Below are 16,022 nucleotides of genomic sequence, written 5' to 3' on the forward strand. Positions count from 1 at the left end.
CTCCTCCTGTCCTTACTTCAGAGGTGTGGTGAGGGTGGGAGAGGAAAGGGGCAGGGGCACAGATACGGCCCCTGGGGCTCCTGGGCTGGTGGACCGCCAGCAGTGATTTCCTCTCCGGCGGAGCTCCTCAAAGACACTGCTGGGGCCCTCCCAGCCTGAGGCTCCCCGGGCCTTGCCTCACGTGGTCCTCGTGCTTCGTCCCTCCTGTCCTGGGCATCTACTTGGTGGCCTTTGTGGTGTTTTAAAGTAATTAAACAAGGAAGCCAGGAGACTGAGCTGCCTCTTGTGTCTTGGTAGCCTACGTAAGTTGGCACAAACCTAAGTCTGGGTCAGTTCCTGTAAGCGCACTCCCTGAAGGAAAACGAAATTTAAGAACAACCAATCACATACAGCCAACTGGTTGTTCCTAAGTAAGGCAGCCACTTAAGCTACAGCCACTCAAATCATTCCCTTGCGTCACGTCCAGGTCTGCTCTATAGAAGCCTTTCCCCCACCTCTTGTCTGTGGAGTGCTCCCAGCACTCTTCGGAACAATCCATGCTTGCTCAAACAAACTCTTGAAAACTGTAATGTGCCTTAGGTTATCTTTCAACAGTGGGTGTCAGATAGTCTTTCCAGATAGGGATTCTTCACATCACTGGAGTTCACATCTTGCCCATGAGAAACATTCCTGCTTTTTGGCTAGTCAGCAATAGAGATGTACTTTGAGCGCAGTTCAGCTCTGCTCGCTCAGCTCTGCCACCTCAGGGGGAAGCAGCCACAGCCTCTCAAATGCCCTTTCTGTGCTTCGACCCCAGGAGACTCGTGTCAAGACCCCCAAGGGCTTCTCTTGAAGGTCCCTTTCTCATGTAGGTGAGAAGGAACATTACCCACTCTTCAGTCCTCCGACAACCATCTCCAAGAAATTCTCTTTTAAGACAATTCTTTCTTTCGAGCGACCCAAGCTCTCTGACATGCTTGAGGTAGGTACTGAGCTGAGGTTTGCCGTGGTTGACAGCTCTTCATGCAGGTACTCTTATCAGTGGCCTCTTGACTATGCAGATACTTTGAACCTGTGATTTAGTTCTAGACCTTTGGGGATTCAGTGACAACGGAGGTAGAGAGTCTCACTCTAACAGCCCGGTATACCACCAGTGTCTGATTTTAAATGACAGAGGTCCTCTGATGATTCATTAGATACTAGGTCTTGGGGAGAGCATCACACAGACAAGGATTTCTGTCCTTTTAAAAAGTGAGCTATCCGCAGCTCCTACAGCAATGCCTGACACACAAAATTTTGTTAAATGCGTGTATTATTTTACAGATAAGAAAACTGGGGCTTAGAAAAGGTAAGTAACTTGTCCAAGCTTATTCACCCGGTAAACCACGGAGCCATGGTTTGAATAATTAGTGACGGAAAGCAACTAATGGTAAGCAGATGTATTCTATTTAAGCTTTTCTTTTTTTAAAGCTCTTCTTTTATATGTATTTCTGCGACCTTATATAGAAGCATTTTCATAGAGCCTTTAAATTCATCTTATTTTCATAGAAATCTAGAATTTGGTTACCCTGTATTTCAGATACTCACGGAGGCTCGTCTGTCGCACTACCCGGCGATCTGACCTTGGATGGCCATACTGCCATCTGGCGTTGAATATATGAATTGCAAGTTTAACATGACACACCTTTTAGATCATGGTTTAAACTTAACTTTACATCCAGTTAACTCATTTAATCTTCGCAACAACCCTGTGAAATAGGTACTATTTGTATACCCATTTTTAAAAATATAGATATTATTTATTGATTTATTTGAGAAAGAGAGAGAGTGCAAGTGGGAGTAGGGGCAGAGGGAGAGGGAAGGGAAAAGAACCTTAAGTCAACTCTGTGATGAGCACAGAGCCACACGCTGAGCTTGATCTCAAGACTCTGAGATCATGACCTGAGCTGAAACCAAGAGTATGATGCTCAACTGATTGAACCACCCAGGCACCCCTGTATACCCATTTTATAGATGACTTATACACTGACAGGACCAGGACTTGATCCCAGGCTACCTAGCTCTAAACCTCACTCTTTTATTGCATTGTCATGTTTCTCGAGTAGAGGAAAACCAATTTCACTCTATTTCAGTAATGTTAGATGTCTTAGTCCCTCTGCCTCCTTGCTCTTCTCCAACCTGCTTGTTGACATTTCATGGGGTTATTATGATCTCCACCAGCCATCTAGGTGATGCTAGAAGGAAACTCAAAACCATCTTATTTCCTCACATAATTTTCTTTTCCTCATTTCTGAGTATTTTGCTGCCAATCCAAGTGAGAAAGTTATAGTCTGGTATTTCATCAGCCATAATGAAGCTTACTCTCCAACATCTAGTTCATCTCTAGTTCAATAAACACTATGCAAGAATTCACATGTGATAGTTCTAAAATAATGACCCACATGGAAATGTTTGCCTCATTAGTTTATAGTTATTTCTCCTAAAGTTAATACTTCACTACCTGAATGGTTTGAAAGAGAACAACTCTCCTTTGCGGAATCAGGAAATCTGATAATTACGTATTATTCATCTAATGTCAGAGGTAATTTAAAAAAATGAGTGGGTCAAACATTCTTAGTGAGACCAATTTTTAATGTTATACCCATTATTTTTGTGACGCTTTTATCTTTAAAATGTCTTGCAATTTACAGGGCACTTTCACATAGCTTTTTGGTTTTTTTTGTTTTTTAATTCTCCTAATTACAATTTGAAGTATTTTTACTCTCATTTACAGATGAGGAAATTGAGATTCAGAAAGTTGTTTTGTGACATGCCCAGGGACATAGTTAATAAGTAGCTGAGCAAGGACTAGAACTCTGTCTGATTCTAATCCAGAGCCAGACCATTTTAAAGGCTTTCCTAATACCCATGCTAATGTCAATTTCTAAATTATCTTTCTTTCCCAAGAGATTCCTTCATGAGACAAGACGTTTAAGGTCAAATGCATTTGGGGAACATTGTCTATTAAACTCTCCATTGAAAGAATCACAAATTTGTTATCATTTTTAAAAGCTGTGAAGGACTCCTGCATTAATGAAGCTCATTTAACTTTGTTTAATCTAAGCTTATTTCTAGATTTAATTAATCATTGAACTTTTTTCCCCAAGTAATTGCTAACAACATCCAGAGGACCTGAATTAATACTGTTCGGTGTTAAATGAACAGCACATTACCAACCATTCAAAAAAGGCCTCATTGTACCAATATTACATGAGGACAGGCTGTATTTTGGATGAGTTTAGCAAAGATTAGAGCAAGAGAGTAGCCATGAAAGAACAAAAATAGTGTTTGCTTTTGTTTTTTAGTTCTTAGTCAAAGATACTTGCTACACTATAAATGCCATGCAAGTAAGAATCATTTCTGAACTTTTTTGTGAGACATGTAGCACAATCCATTGTCAAAAAAAAATGTGTTTAATGGAGGAAAATGGCATTAATTTCTCACATTGGTTTTATTAATCATAAAGAATTATCAGAAAACTGAAAAATCAAGCCTGCTTTTCTACTTAATAAGTGCCAGAGCATGTGGCTGTTCGGAGGCAGAGACATCATTTGCAAACCTGCTATATGCTTAAGGGACTTCTGAACGTCATCACTTAATGACTTGACCACTGTCTCATATGTAATTTTCTTAAAGGGCCAATAATATACTAGAGAGTGTTCAAATATATTAGAAAATAAGTTATCTTGAAATTGGAAAAATTAATGATTATTTTCTATGGTATTTTTTTTTTAAAGGGCAAAGAGAATGCACTTCAAAGATTTTATTTGTCAGAGAGAGAGAGCACAAGCAGACGGAGCTGCAGGCAGAGGGAGAAGCAGGCTCCCTGCAGAGCAAGGAGTCTGATGTGGGGCTCGAGCCCAGGACCCTGGGATCATAACCTGAGCCAAATGCAGACGCTTAACTGACTGAGCCACCCAGGCGTCCCTCCATGGTACTTTTTTGACTTAAAAATCAATTCTCTTTCCTTTTCTCCCTCTTTCCTATTGTCTCTTATTCACTTGCTTATTTAAGATCCAAATTTCTTATCTCAGAACTCGACAGTAAAGGGACTTCAGAAGTCAGGCAGAGTGGGTAGAAACGGACACACTGATGTGTATCTTCAGGGCAACTAAAGCGCTGGGACATTTGGACAACCCCAGATACACCCTGCACACAGACGCACATTAATCCGGCAGACTCTGCTCCCCCCCTCTCCACCAAGCTGAAACAGAAAGCTTAAATCTAAACTTGTATCATAACCACATTCAGTTCTTGCCCATAGGAGTACCTCCAGGCACACAGATACACACAGATTTACTAAATTACTGCTCTTTCCGAAAATACTGTTTACTTAAGATAAGAGAATTTGAAAATCCAGTAGCCAGATAGAAAGTCGGAAAACAATCCGTAAACTACCAAATTATAGTGAACAAGGATTTAATCCTACAGATTGCTCCCTATTACTCTCACCCCCGGAGACTAGGAAATTCACCTAACTCTAACCGGTGTACTTTTGTACTTTGTAAAGAGACACGCAGCCTATTGTAAACTGCCATACTCGAATTGCTTTCATGGCAGAAATTTTTACTAAAGGTCAACTTGTATCATTCAAGCAAATAAATCCTAACAACAGCTCAGGCTGAAATGCCTTTTAAATGGCCTCCCACTTTTCTCTGTTCCATGAACCTAAGAGGTATTTCTTCCCTGTTCTGTGGGATTGAGGAAACAATAGTAACTTCCCTTGGTGGTATGCTTTACAGTCTACCAAGCACCCTCCCGTATTCCATCTTAGTGTTGCTAGTCACAAAAAGCCTGGGAAGGCAGTAAAAGTAGATAGTATTCTGAGTTTGACCTACGAAGCAACGGAGGTTAGAGGAGGGTGACCAGGGAGACATGCTCGTGGAGGACAGAGCCGAGACAGACAGACCTCAGACTTTCACCCATTTTCTTCCCGTAACCACACTGCAGTCAGGGTTGAGATATAGACTGAATAAATAAAAGACAAGATTGAGCTATATTTCCTGAATGAAGACTTCTGAAACCTAGTCAAGATACCAGAATTTCTGTGCAAATACTTCTGATTTGAGAAATATTTTTTCAGTAACTGCATAATGAATTACAAGCAGCAAACGGTATGCCCTGAGAACTTCAGTCAACCAGCAAGGTTAGCAGGATAATAAACAGCAAGAGAGCCGATCATCAAGAGATGGTTTTGTGAGACTAAAGTGCCCAGGAGTTCGGGCACCTGAATTCCTTTTCCAACTATGTCACTGACTTACTGTGTTTCTTCTGGCAAACTCTCTGGATGTCAACTTCCTTATCTGTCGCTAAGAAGAATCCTACATGCTCTGCTCACCTCCCCAGGCTCTTTAAAGAGCTTGGCAAAATAATTTATGATGAAGTTGAAAAGAATATGTCTCATTCAAATGAAATGACTGTAGTTGAATTACTTGACTAGAACTTCTGCTCTCTTTAAATCATGTGAATAATATAGCATTCTTAAAATGGTGTATTTTATTTCTGGCAACATGTGAAACATTCCAGAAAATATAAATAATTGTATATTCCTTTCTGATGTTCTAATGACTACCCCCATTTACTCTGATTTCACTTGTGTTTTTCTTTTTAATAAAGGTGCCAATTGAAAAGTGGAATATATACTCAAGGAAATATTTAATATCTCATCTGTAGTCTGAGAAGAGTGAAGTTAGAACCAAAAACTGGGCAGGCTTCAATCTGAAAAAATTCTGTAGTAAACTGGTCTCTTCAAAGTGAAAACAGAAACAGAAAAGGTAGGAATCTATTCTGTGTAGTTTTGGCAAACAACTTCTTAGTAATGCAAGTAGGACAATGAGCAAAGAAACTATCTTCCCAATTGCACTTAGTTCAGTCAAATTCTAAAAGCTGGCAAGAGTCCAGAAAGGTATAATAACTTTTTATATGAATTGCAAAAGGCTGTTAGAGAAAAGAACTTGTTTTTATTATAATAACACTTGCAAAGCTCTAATTAGGTGCAGAAAACACTGTTCCACCATCAGATGTCTACTCTAGAAAGCCTTGAGGCTGTGGACAGTTTGATAACACTTAGAAATGATTTGATGCATAGAAATTGTCAAACCTAGAGACTTTTTAAGAAAGGAGAATGGCAAATAATGGAATTAAATTTGTTAAGGAGGTTATGTAGCAGGGTATTAACACCAAGAAGTCTACTTTACTTTTATTTTTCAAGCCAGATTTATAGCTATTTTAAATTTTATTTACTTTCATTTTACTTTATTTACTTTGCAGAGTATTTTGATTTTTGGAATAAAGAGTCTGTCTGAATCTGCATTTTGAGTACTGAGACTCAGGTGGGTCAAAAAAATATATTGCTTATCACACAACGATGAGCAGAATTAGAAGTTGAGCTATATACCAAAACCCGCACTTTTCTACTACCCCACATTGTATCGCTTTCTAACTTTCCATCCCATAATTCCACCTCTTGTAATTTACTGCAAGGAGATAATTGATCAAACAACAACAACTAGCTGATGGGAAAGAAAAAGAAGGAATTTAAGGTCTCGATAGTAACAAACCTTTAAACAAATTATGGTAGATGATCTAACAGACTATTGACCTATTGTGAAAACGAGATTTCCTCTTAATGAAAGTTGAACTCTTGCAATGTATCTCCACTTCCTTCCCTAACCACTCTACAATGACAAAAAGGGAAAGATAAAAAATAATAAACCATTAAGCGAGTATGAATGAAAAGAACATCAGATGAGAGGTGTCAAGAGATTTATGGAAAGTAGAAAGCTCATCGCACTGTGTTACCGGATTGAAAGAGCAGAGGCAACTGCAAGGCCGCAGATGGGGACACGAAAGTACAGCAAACCAGCCGCTCCAGGGAGCCCGGAAGGGCTTGGGGCATATGGTTCAGTGGGAGGCAAGAATGGGATGGGGCCTGGGGGAAAGGCTGTGTACAGACACCAGGGGTTTTCTCTTCAACATCTGCTCCTCACCCAGCACTCTATATGCGTCCTTCTCCTTCCTGGAAGAACGTGGAGTCCTTCTTTGTGTGTGACCATGCGGCCATGTGATTCAGAGGAGGACATGGGTGAAGAATCCGGGAAACAGAAAGCTAACATAGGAAAGCAGGGGAGGCGGGCTCAGAGAGAAGGGGTCCAGAATGCAGCAAAGGGCAGGGGACTCTCTTAAGCCAGTTCTGTAATGCCCTCACCGGCAACCTGGGAGCACAAAAACGATTATTCACAGAGCACTCTGGTTTTTAAAATGCTCAATTTAGTAAAGTTATACATTCAAAATTCCTGAGCACTTTGGGGCGCCTGGGTGGCACCGCGGTTAAGCGTCTGCCTTGGGCTCAGGGCGTGATCCCGGCGTTGTGGGATCGAGCCCCACATCAGGCTCCTCCGCTATGAGCCTGCTTCTTCCTCTCCCACTCCCCCTGCTTGTGTTCCCTCTCTCGCTGGCTGTCTCTATCTCTGTAGAATAAATAAATAAAATCTTTAAAAAAAAACAAAATTCCTGAGCACTTCAGTTGACTTAAAGATAATAGTATTGTGTTTGTAAATCTTGTAAATTTCAATCACTTTTGAGGGATCCTTTTATTAATATTCAGTCCCATTTAGTAGCTTGGCTCATGAGACGTGTGTAAACTTTTTTTTTTTTAAGATTTTATTTATTTATTTGACAGAGAGAGAGACAGCCATCGAGAGAGGGAACACAAGCAGGGGGAACGGGAGAGGAAGAAGCAGGCTCCCAGCGGAGGAGCCTGATGTGGGGCTCGATCCCAGGACCCTGGAATCACCCCCGAGCCTGAAGGCAGATGCTTAATTACTGAGCCACCCAGGCGCCCCTTGTGTAAGCTTTTTAAACTGCATTTTAAATACTTAGTGTGACAAATATTCCAAGAATTTATAAATTCTTATAAATGTAATAAGTTAGATTTCAACTTAAAATCAAATTAAATCAATTACATACCTTAAAATTAGAATCACAAGGCTGATTTGTTAACTCTAATTAACCAAGTTTTCTTTTTTTTTATTTTATTTTATTTTTTTTAATAATTATTTTTTATTATATTATGTTAGTCACCATACAGTACATCCCCAGTTTTCGATGTAAGGCTCGATGATTCATTAGTTGTGTATCCAAGTTTTCTTAAATACTACAATTACATAAAACTCAAAACCACAGAGATTCTTAACACAAAAAATCTTGTTGCTTATTGATTCTTTAACTATTTTTCTACTGTATTCTAAGTCTTCCCAAGGTTAAAAGATAAATGGTTCTTTCTCACTAAGGAAAAAACTGTTACCCACCAACAAAACATTGAAGTTACCATCCCATTTTAGCGGCCACCTTGTTAGCATGTTTAAAGTTTCTTTCTGTACCAAGAAGACCCGGGAGTAGGCAAGGATGAGATTCCTGCCTTCAACTTTGATGGGGCTTACAGAGCATGGTATATTGCTGTTATACTAAGCATGCTACAACCTTAAGAAGGAGGGGGCTTTTAAGTAGCCTGCATCTCTTAGACTGTAAATCGACTTTACCTAATTTTTCTGTCTACTCGAAGAAGTCATTAAGTTGGCCACCTTTATGTAATTGGCTACGTGGCTCGATGGGATTTTGAATTTCGTTGGCCCTTCTTTAAGTAAAAATATTCCCCTATCTAACTTTAAAAACCGAACTTTATGAATCCTTCATTCACTTCAAATTTTTCCTGACTGGTGGGACCATACAACTCTTAGGTATAGTAAGAAGTCATTGGATTGGAATCATCGAGCCTTACATCGGAAACCGGGGATGTACTGCATGGTGACTAACATAATATAATAAAAAATCATTAAAATAAAAAAAAAAAAGAAGTCATTGGATTGACTTCTGAGTATCTGTTATTGTTTTTTGTCCAGTTTTGTGTGTCCAAATTCTTAAGTCATCCTACTGACAAGAAACAAGGAGCTAATCAGGGGGGAAACATGGAACTAAGTAGTGACCTGATTGTTGAAAATAATATTGAACTCTGCTTTACATATTCATTGGAGAATTTAAAGAACTCACAATACATCCACAGAATGGAAACCAATGAAAGTTTCAAGAAGAAACAAGTATTTTACTAGAAAGGGAACAATCAGAGCATACTACTTGGCTCAGCAATAAGCAATATTTACACGGCCACTAATACTGTAGGCACTGATTAATGATTTAACAACCTTATTAGAGGGTAGAAAGGAAAAGCAGAGTCTAGAAAGTTAAATGCTTATCTACCATAACAAGAAGTCAAGAGATAGTCGCTAAATGGATACAACAAAACACAGTTGTGTAAGATTATAATATAGAAATGTGGAGGTGAATATCTGAAGAAAGAGCTGGAAAACGTGTAAGGAGATGCCTTTAGAAAATGAGACTTGGGGTAGGCATGGGTAGAGGTAAAAAAAAAAAAAGATGAAGGAAAGTGAAGCACATTTGTTTCATTTCAGTAACATTTGACCTGATGTATCTTACTTTAATAAAACTTCTAAAAATTTTTAAGTGACAGAATTTTAAAGTGATAATTATGACCGTGATAAATACTATGGATCATGGGAAAATGTCATGTGATATGGAGTAAAGAACCCAGGAAAAACAAAATTTTCGTTTATGGCACAATAATTACAATTATGTAAAGACACCTAAGGATAGTAACTGGAAGACAGCATGAAAAAATGAAAACAGTCTTACAGGGTTGATGGAATAAAAATGACTTAATTTTTTTAACTTCCTGTTATACTATTAGCTTGACATTACTTCCTTTGAAAAGCTATTACAATTTACAGAATGCCACTTCCGAGTATACACTTTGAGACTGTATTAACATGGAAACCATCCCTGTCTCCAGTAGTTTATACTCCAACGTTAATGAAATTCTTTAAGCCTCTTAAATGAAAGCCTCCCACTCAATGCCACCCCAGGCACACTTATGATGTCATCATTGTTTGTCTTTCCTACCTTCCCCTCTAAATATCTCTTCCTGCCCCAACCTTACTCTGCTCCTTTCATGCCACAATAACACATCACCATCTACTTCCTCAGATAAAAATTCTCCTAGGATGCCAAATGTCTCCTGTGGTTTTCTCATGGGATTTGCAAGTTGTTTTTTAATGATGAGATTCTTTTCAGTGTGATCTTCTATTGTGGGAGTTCCCTGTGCATGCCCTGGATTGTGAAAGGGTCCCAAAGATGTGTTTCAGCATTTGCTTCTTTTTGTGGACTTTCCCAGACAATGAGTAGGTATAAGATTTTACAATTCCGGTTCACACATTATAGAGCCTTTCCTGCTGTCTTTTATGAATGGAGCCCAGCTCCAGCAACTTGCCATGCATACAGTCTGCAACCTCAATCCCTATCATACTTCCTCAAGGGTACCCTTAGCTATATAGCTTATGCTGATCAAATAAATTATCCCTGAAAAATCAGGGATTGGGGTACCCTTTGAATCCCTTAGACAAAAAGACTTCAAGCTTGATTTAGACACTGCTTTCTTTTGTTTCCAATACCTTCTGGTTTTGATTTCTTATTTTTGAGCTGTTACATGCATTTCCAAAATAAATATTTTATCCAGAATTTTTAAGTGTTTGGAATATAAGAATTAATTATTCATTTTGCCACGCTTTCTGTGATAGCTTTAAAGCACTTGGTCCACAAAAGACAGTAAATTCCTTGAAGAATGCTAACAGGACTTTCATATCACCAGGGCTTAGCACAGTGATGGGTTTATAATCGGCATCCAGCACACATTTGGTGAAGGAATGCCTTTCTCAGATGACTGTGAGAAAAGCAGTTGATAAATTATGGGGTTAATGGCCAGATTAATGATGTAAGCCTTCCAAGTGTATTTGCATTTTAAAAGGGGCTATCTCTGTGTTTGGCAGGGAGTTCATTGAGCTTTCTTAATGATTTTCCCCTATGATCTCCACTGTTGACATTTCAGACACTGTATCCAGCAAGGAGGTAAGATTTTGAGCGGATAGATTCCTCCCAAATTCCCATTCCTTACTTAGCAACCAACTTTCCTGCTTATGTAGTCGCCTCCTGGCCCAACTCAGTAATATGAGGTCATTTGATTCCTATGGGGTAACTAGATTTTTAGGGATGATTTATTTATTTTTTGGTCAAAATGAGTTATAACCATGTTATGATGAAATGATACCAGGTCTACTGTTTCTCATACAGCAAGACAGATACTTATTTATGGTTGCAGCACTGGTTAGAATACAGAGGGCAGAAAGTAACACGGAAAATAACTTAGAATCACATCATCGCAGACAGTAAAGAGAGCTGAGAACCCCGATGAGCATTTCAGAGAACTGCAGATGTCCGTTTAAGCAAACAAGCAAGGTAATGCACATGCCGCAGAAATAAAGAACATACTCTATACACTCGAAGGTTTCCCACTAGTCATCTGCTTTTATACAATGTATAGCACCACATCACCAATATACTAGGTATAACTTTTTTCTTGTTCCTGCTACAGTAACATTTCTCTAACTATATTCCATACTGTTTAGGCTAATAGAAAAGACAGTTTGCATTTACAGTATCAACCAATATCTAGAACTAAATGCAATCTGGGTTATAAATGGAAGCTAGTAAATATTCTCGAGTAGATAATTCTAAAATTATAATCACAAATATCGTAGCATCAATTGTATTAACAGTAAATTCCTTAAAAGAGCCTCTGGGGAGCAAGAAGGTGTAGTCCTGGATATCAGTACCACGAAGTCTTGTTTTAGTTATGCTCTCTAGCTAAATTAGTGTTCAAAAAGGAAGTAGATATGGCAGATGGCATATTAGAAGCCTTCAAAAAGGTTTCTAAATGACTAGTGAAGAATCAGTTATACAAAACTGTTGCGAGTTATAACATTTGGGACTCCCAGGTCTCATTTTCTTATAGGACAAATTAGCCTTTCTACATATAGTGAAAGACAGTCTTTAATTATCTGGCTTCCAATTTCTTCATATCAGCAATGTTTTTTGACAATACGATAGTAGAGCCTATGTTCTTTTAGTCTCTCTGCCTCACCTTTCCTTCCTTTTCATTTTTTCCATCTATCCATCCATCCACCTTTACCACTGAGCATTCTTTTTTTTTTTTAAAGATTTTATTTATTTATTCGACAGAGATGGAGACAGGCAGCAAGAGAGGGAACACAAGCAGGGGAAGTGGGAGAGGAAGAAGCAGGCTCCTAGCGGAGGAGCCTGATGTGGGGCTCGATCCCATAACGCCGGGATCATGCCCTGAGCCAAAGGCAGACGCTTAACCGCTGTGCCACCCAGGCGCCCCAACACTGAGCATTCTATTGTATTGACTAGTTTAAGAAAAACCTAGTTTTTTATTTTTTTAATTTTTTAAAAGATTTTTATTTATTTATTTGACAGAGACAGACAGCCAGCGAGAGAGACACAAGCAGGGGGAGTGGGAGAGGAAGAAGCAGGCTCATAGCAGAGGAGCCTGATGTGGGGCTCGATCCCCGAACGCTGGGATCACGCCCTGAGCCGAAGGCAGACGCTTAACGACTGAGCCACCCAGGCGCCCCAGAAAAACCTAGTTTTTTAAAGTAGCAAAACACTTTCAGAAAGCATACTGGTTTTATCTTTAAAAAAAAAAATCACCCTTTGTATATCAAGTACTCGTGAAGCATGTTACACAGAATGATAAATAAGTAGCCTTCTTTCTTCCTCCAGGTACATCCTTGCAAGGTCTTTAAAATGGGTACCTAAACCATACATCCATTATCTCACTAGGGTCACACAATTGTGTCATTCACACCGCACATGACAGGAGATGGATGGGTGGGAGGGCAGACCTCATTTTGTTTTGTTAAATACTGTGGGTTGTTTTTTTTTCAAACCCTGCTTTAAGAAGGAATGTATTGTCTTATTTTAAAGATTTTATAAATGGAAAAGATGCCAAAATAACCTTGATTTTTTTTTTTTTTTTGGTCAGATTGTTACTAGGCAGGCTGTTCCCGTGGCAACAAAAGCAACCATAAAAGAGTATTGGGAGCGGTCTAGAACATCCTTGACTACAAAAATGCTGAAACGCAACTGAAAACAGAGGCCTGGTTGACATTTGGATTACATACAACTCTATTACAACAAAAGAACACAAATAATTCTTCAAATTTGTTCTTCCTGTTGGTTTACCAAGTTACCATCTCATTTGATCCTGACAACATTGGACTTTATGCAAAACTGGCATTAACTTCATTTAAAAAATACTAACTGTGTTATGAAAACAGGAGCTTCTCCTTTACTTCTTCCTCCTCCTCCTCTTCCTTCTTGTCGAACGATAGTAACAAAAAAAGAAGTGATACCCTGTTTGAAAATGGAGAAATCATTTCTCAATAAAAGTGATTCTCCCCAAATAGAAAACAGAGATATAAACTGTCCTCAACAAAACTGGAAAACCCTTGTAACTTCAGACGCAACTGATGAGAAGAGCTGGCAAATGAAGAACAGATCTAACAGGAAGATGCCTGCAGAGGATGCTTCTAGCTCCAGACCTCAGAGTCATCAGACAAAGAGACTCCAAAATAGCTGACATCATCTGAGGGGCACAAACAATTCCTTGCCTGAAACAATGGAAATGGGGTGCACACCAGCAGTCGGGGATTTTCTGGATACTGCCTGGGACCACAGAGTAGCAAGAGAGGCAAAGCCAAAGGCGGAGATGCAGACGTGTCACTTACAAGCAGCCGTCTGTGGATGAGACAAGAGTGGAGGAAAGAGATTCCAAGAGGGGTAGCTCTGCGGTTGTCAATTATTGTTTGCTGGAGAGAAGAAAAGGTTAAAACAGCTGTTGCAGAGCCACAATCCCGTCATAAGCAGCTTCCCTATTACCCAAGAAGAGCTGTTAGTCCAAAATGCTGTACTACCTACTACATGGGCATATATCGAATAGGGGAGACAGAAACTTATTTCAAGATGAGTGATAAATGGAAAGGAACCCGTGTGGTACACGCACAAACACTCCAAGAAAAGGAGGACAGGGACAGGAGAAGTAATAGCAGAGAAAACCATTGTTGATAAAACCATTCAACAGAAAAAATGAATCCCCGGAGCATATGAAATATGACCAAATATACTGTCGTAACTCAACGTATCGAAACACAAAGTTCATCCAGAGATACAGGCGATCAGAAACCACGTGGCAACACAACCAAAGGAAATGCAAAAGGAGGGAACAGCGTTCAGGAAAGATATGGAAAAGCGAGGAAGTCATCCTCAAAACAATGCCACACCAGATGCAATACAAGAGGTGAGTGAAACTGACAGAAGGCCAAGAGGGGATAAGGTGGAAACGGTTTCATCTTGATTAATCAGGGGTTCAAAATATGGCATTTAAATTGATAAGCATGTAATAAAGGCATAAAATATTTATAGGTGTAAAGCTAAGCACATAAAGAATCAAGGAAATAATACAGCCAACTAAAACTGCTAAGAGGAAAGGCAGAAAAAAAGTATACTAATTGGACATTGCTCATAGCAGGGAGTCAATAGCATCTAAAAATGAAACACATAAATCAAAATTACAGTTAAGAAGAGAACCACTCGGGGAACAAAGGAAACTAGAGCAAACACGGATAATATAATGAAAGTGCAGTATATAGTGTATATGGTTGATCACTTATTCTTTATTCACCCCTCCACCCCTCTTTCCTAACGGAACCCTAATTTTGGTCCTATGTCCATCCTTTCTTCACATAATCATGTGCTCAAAGGAGATTCTTAACTGGGCGTGATTCTGCTTCTCCAGGGGACATTTGGCAATACGTAGAGACATTTTTGACTCTCTTTTAGGGGGAGTTACTGGCATTTAGGTTAGAGGCCAGCTTCAGGCCAAAATCCTATGTACGATCTTTCAGGCCTTATCATGGGCAATTACAAAAGCTTTGCCTGGTAGGCTTTATGAGGGAAAGCTGTCCTCCCCACACAGTCTTTTAAGGGAGGTAGAGTCAAGGACTCAGGCCACCGTGCTCGCATTCGTATCTGCATTCTTAGCCCTGGCACCTCCATCCAGAGGTTTCCTTCTCAGGGGACCTTGGCTAAGGCAATGTTCAGGTGTCTCCACTTAGACCTTCTTACTGGGGAGAGGTCTTGACCAAAATACACTTCTCCACTCTGTTTTTTTCTACTTCTAGCCTTTCCTTCTCTCCCTGTCCTGTCCCCTGGCTTCATCAAATGGCAGGAATATTTTGCTCTGTGCTGCTCAGCTGTGAGACTATTTCCTCCATCTGCACTGCATGTCATGTGATTGATCCTTGCTCAGTGCCATTCAGTGGGGGGGTGGGGTGGCGGAGGGGAGGAAGAACAGTGAAGAGCCAATACTACTGTTCTTTCTGGCCTCTTGTTTACATTATCACAGTAAGTAAACAGAGACTTGATTATTATTTTCATTTTGGCTCCTCGTCTTAATTGACTACCTCAACTCTCGAAGCTTAGCATACGGATATTGCTAAACACCCCACTATGCACGGAAGAGCCTTCCACAATAAAGCATTAATTGGTCCAAACTATTCACAATGCTGAGGCTTTTGGGGGTGCTTGACCCTATCACTAGCTTCAGGGCCAACAAGCCCATGGAATTCTCCTAGAGGATGTTACTCATTCAGGAGTGGACAGATGACCAAATAAGTTGGCCCAATCACATGGAAATGAAAAACTTACTATTCCATGGTCAAGGGAGAATTTTCCTCAATTCTTATTGTGTTGGACATGAACAAGGGAACATAAAACCCTGACTGCCACGGGCAGCCATTTTGTGAACATGAGGGAAAACAACTTTGGGACAAAGCTTGTACTATGCTATAGGAGTGAGGGAGAGAACCTTGAGGGGTCCTCAAAGACAGTATGGACTGAGAGAACTGTGGTTGGAACCCACCCTACCTCTGGACTTTCAGAAATGTGTTAAAAATTTCCTTATGATTTTAAGTTTCAACTGGAGTTTTTCTTACTTGGAATCTCTTACAAAAATG

The 16,022-nt window shown here is 39.7% G+C and overlaps 2 long non-coding RNA genes across 4 annotated transcripts; both read left to right on the top strand.

Annotated features, from left to right (window-relative positions):
• The first annotated feature begins 556 nt into the window (after positions 1–556).
• LOC148110032 (uncharacterized) lies at positions 557–6,065 on the top strand. 3 transcript variants are annotated; one of them, XR_015724354.1, is made up of 4 exons: positions 557–961; positions 1,303–1,738; positions 3,756–3,952; positions 5,635–6,065. It is a non-coding gene; the product is annotated as an uncharacterized LOC148110032 (long non-coding RNA). The 3 variants fall into 3 exon arrangements; XR_015724352.1 differs by having other exon boundaries at positions 557–1,738; XR_015724353.1 differs by having other exon boundaries at positions 557–1,408.
• A 227-nt stretch (positions 6,066–6,292) lies between these two features.
• On the top strand, positions 6,293–14,620 carry LOC148110033 (uncharacterized). The gene is made up of 3 exons (XR_015724355.1): positions 6,293–6,350; positions 7,700–7,866; positions 12,992–14,620. It is a non-coding gene; the product is annotated as an uncharacterized LOC148110033 (long non-coding RNA).
• Positions 14,621–16,022: the final 1,402 nt, after the last annotated feature.

The sequence above is a fragment of the Ursus americanus genome, chromosome 5 (genome assembly GCF_024610735.1).
Source record: "Ursus americanus isolate L20-20 chromosome 5, mUrsAme1.1.p, whole genome shotgun sequence".
Taxonomy (NCBI): domain Eukaryota; kingdom Metazoa; phylum Chordata; class Mammalia; order Carnivora; family Ursidae; genus Ursus; species Ursus americanus.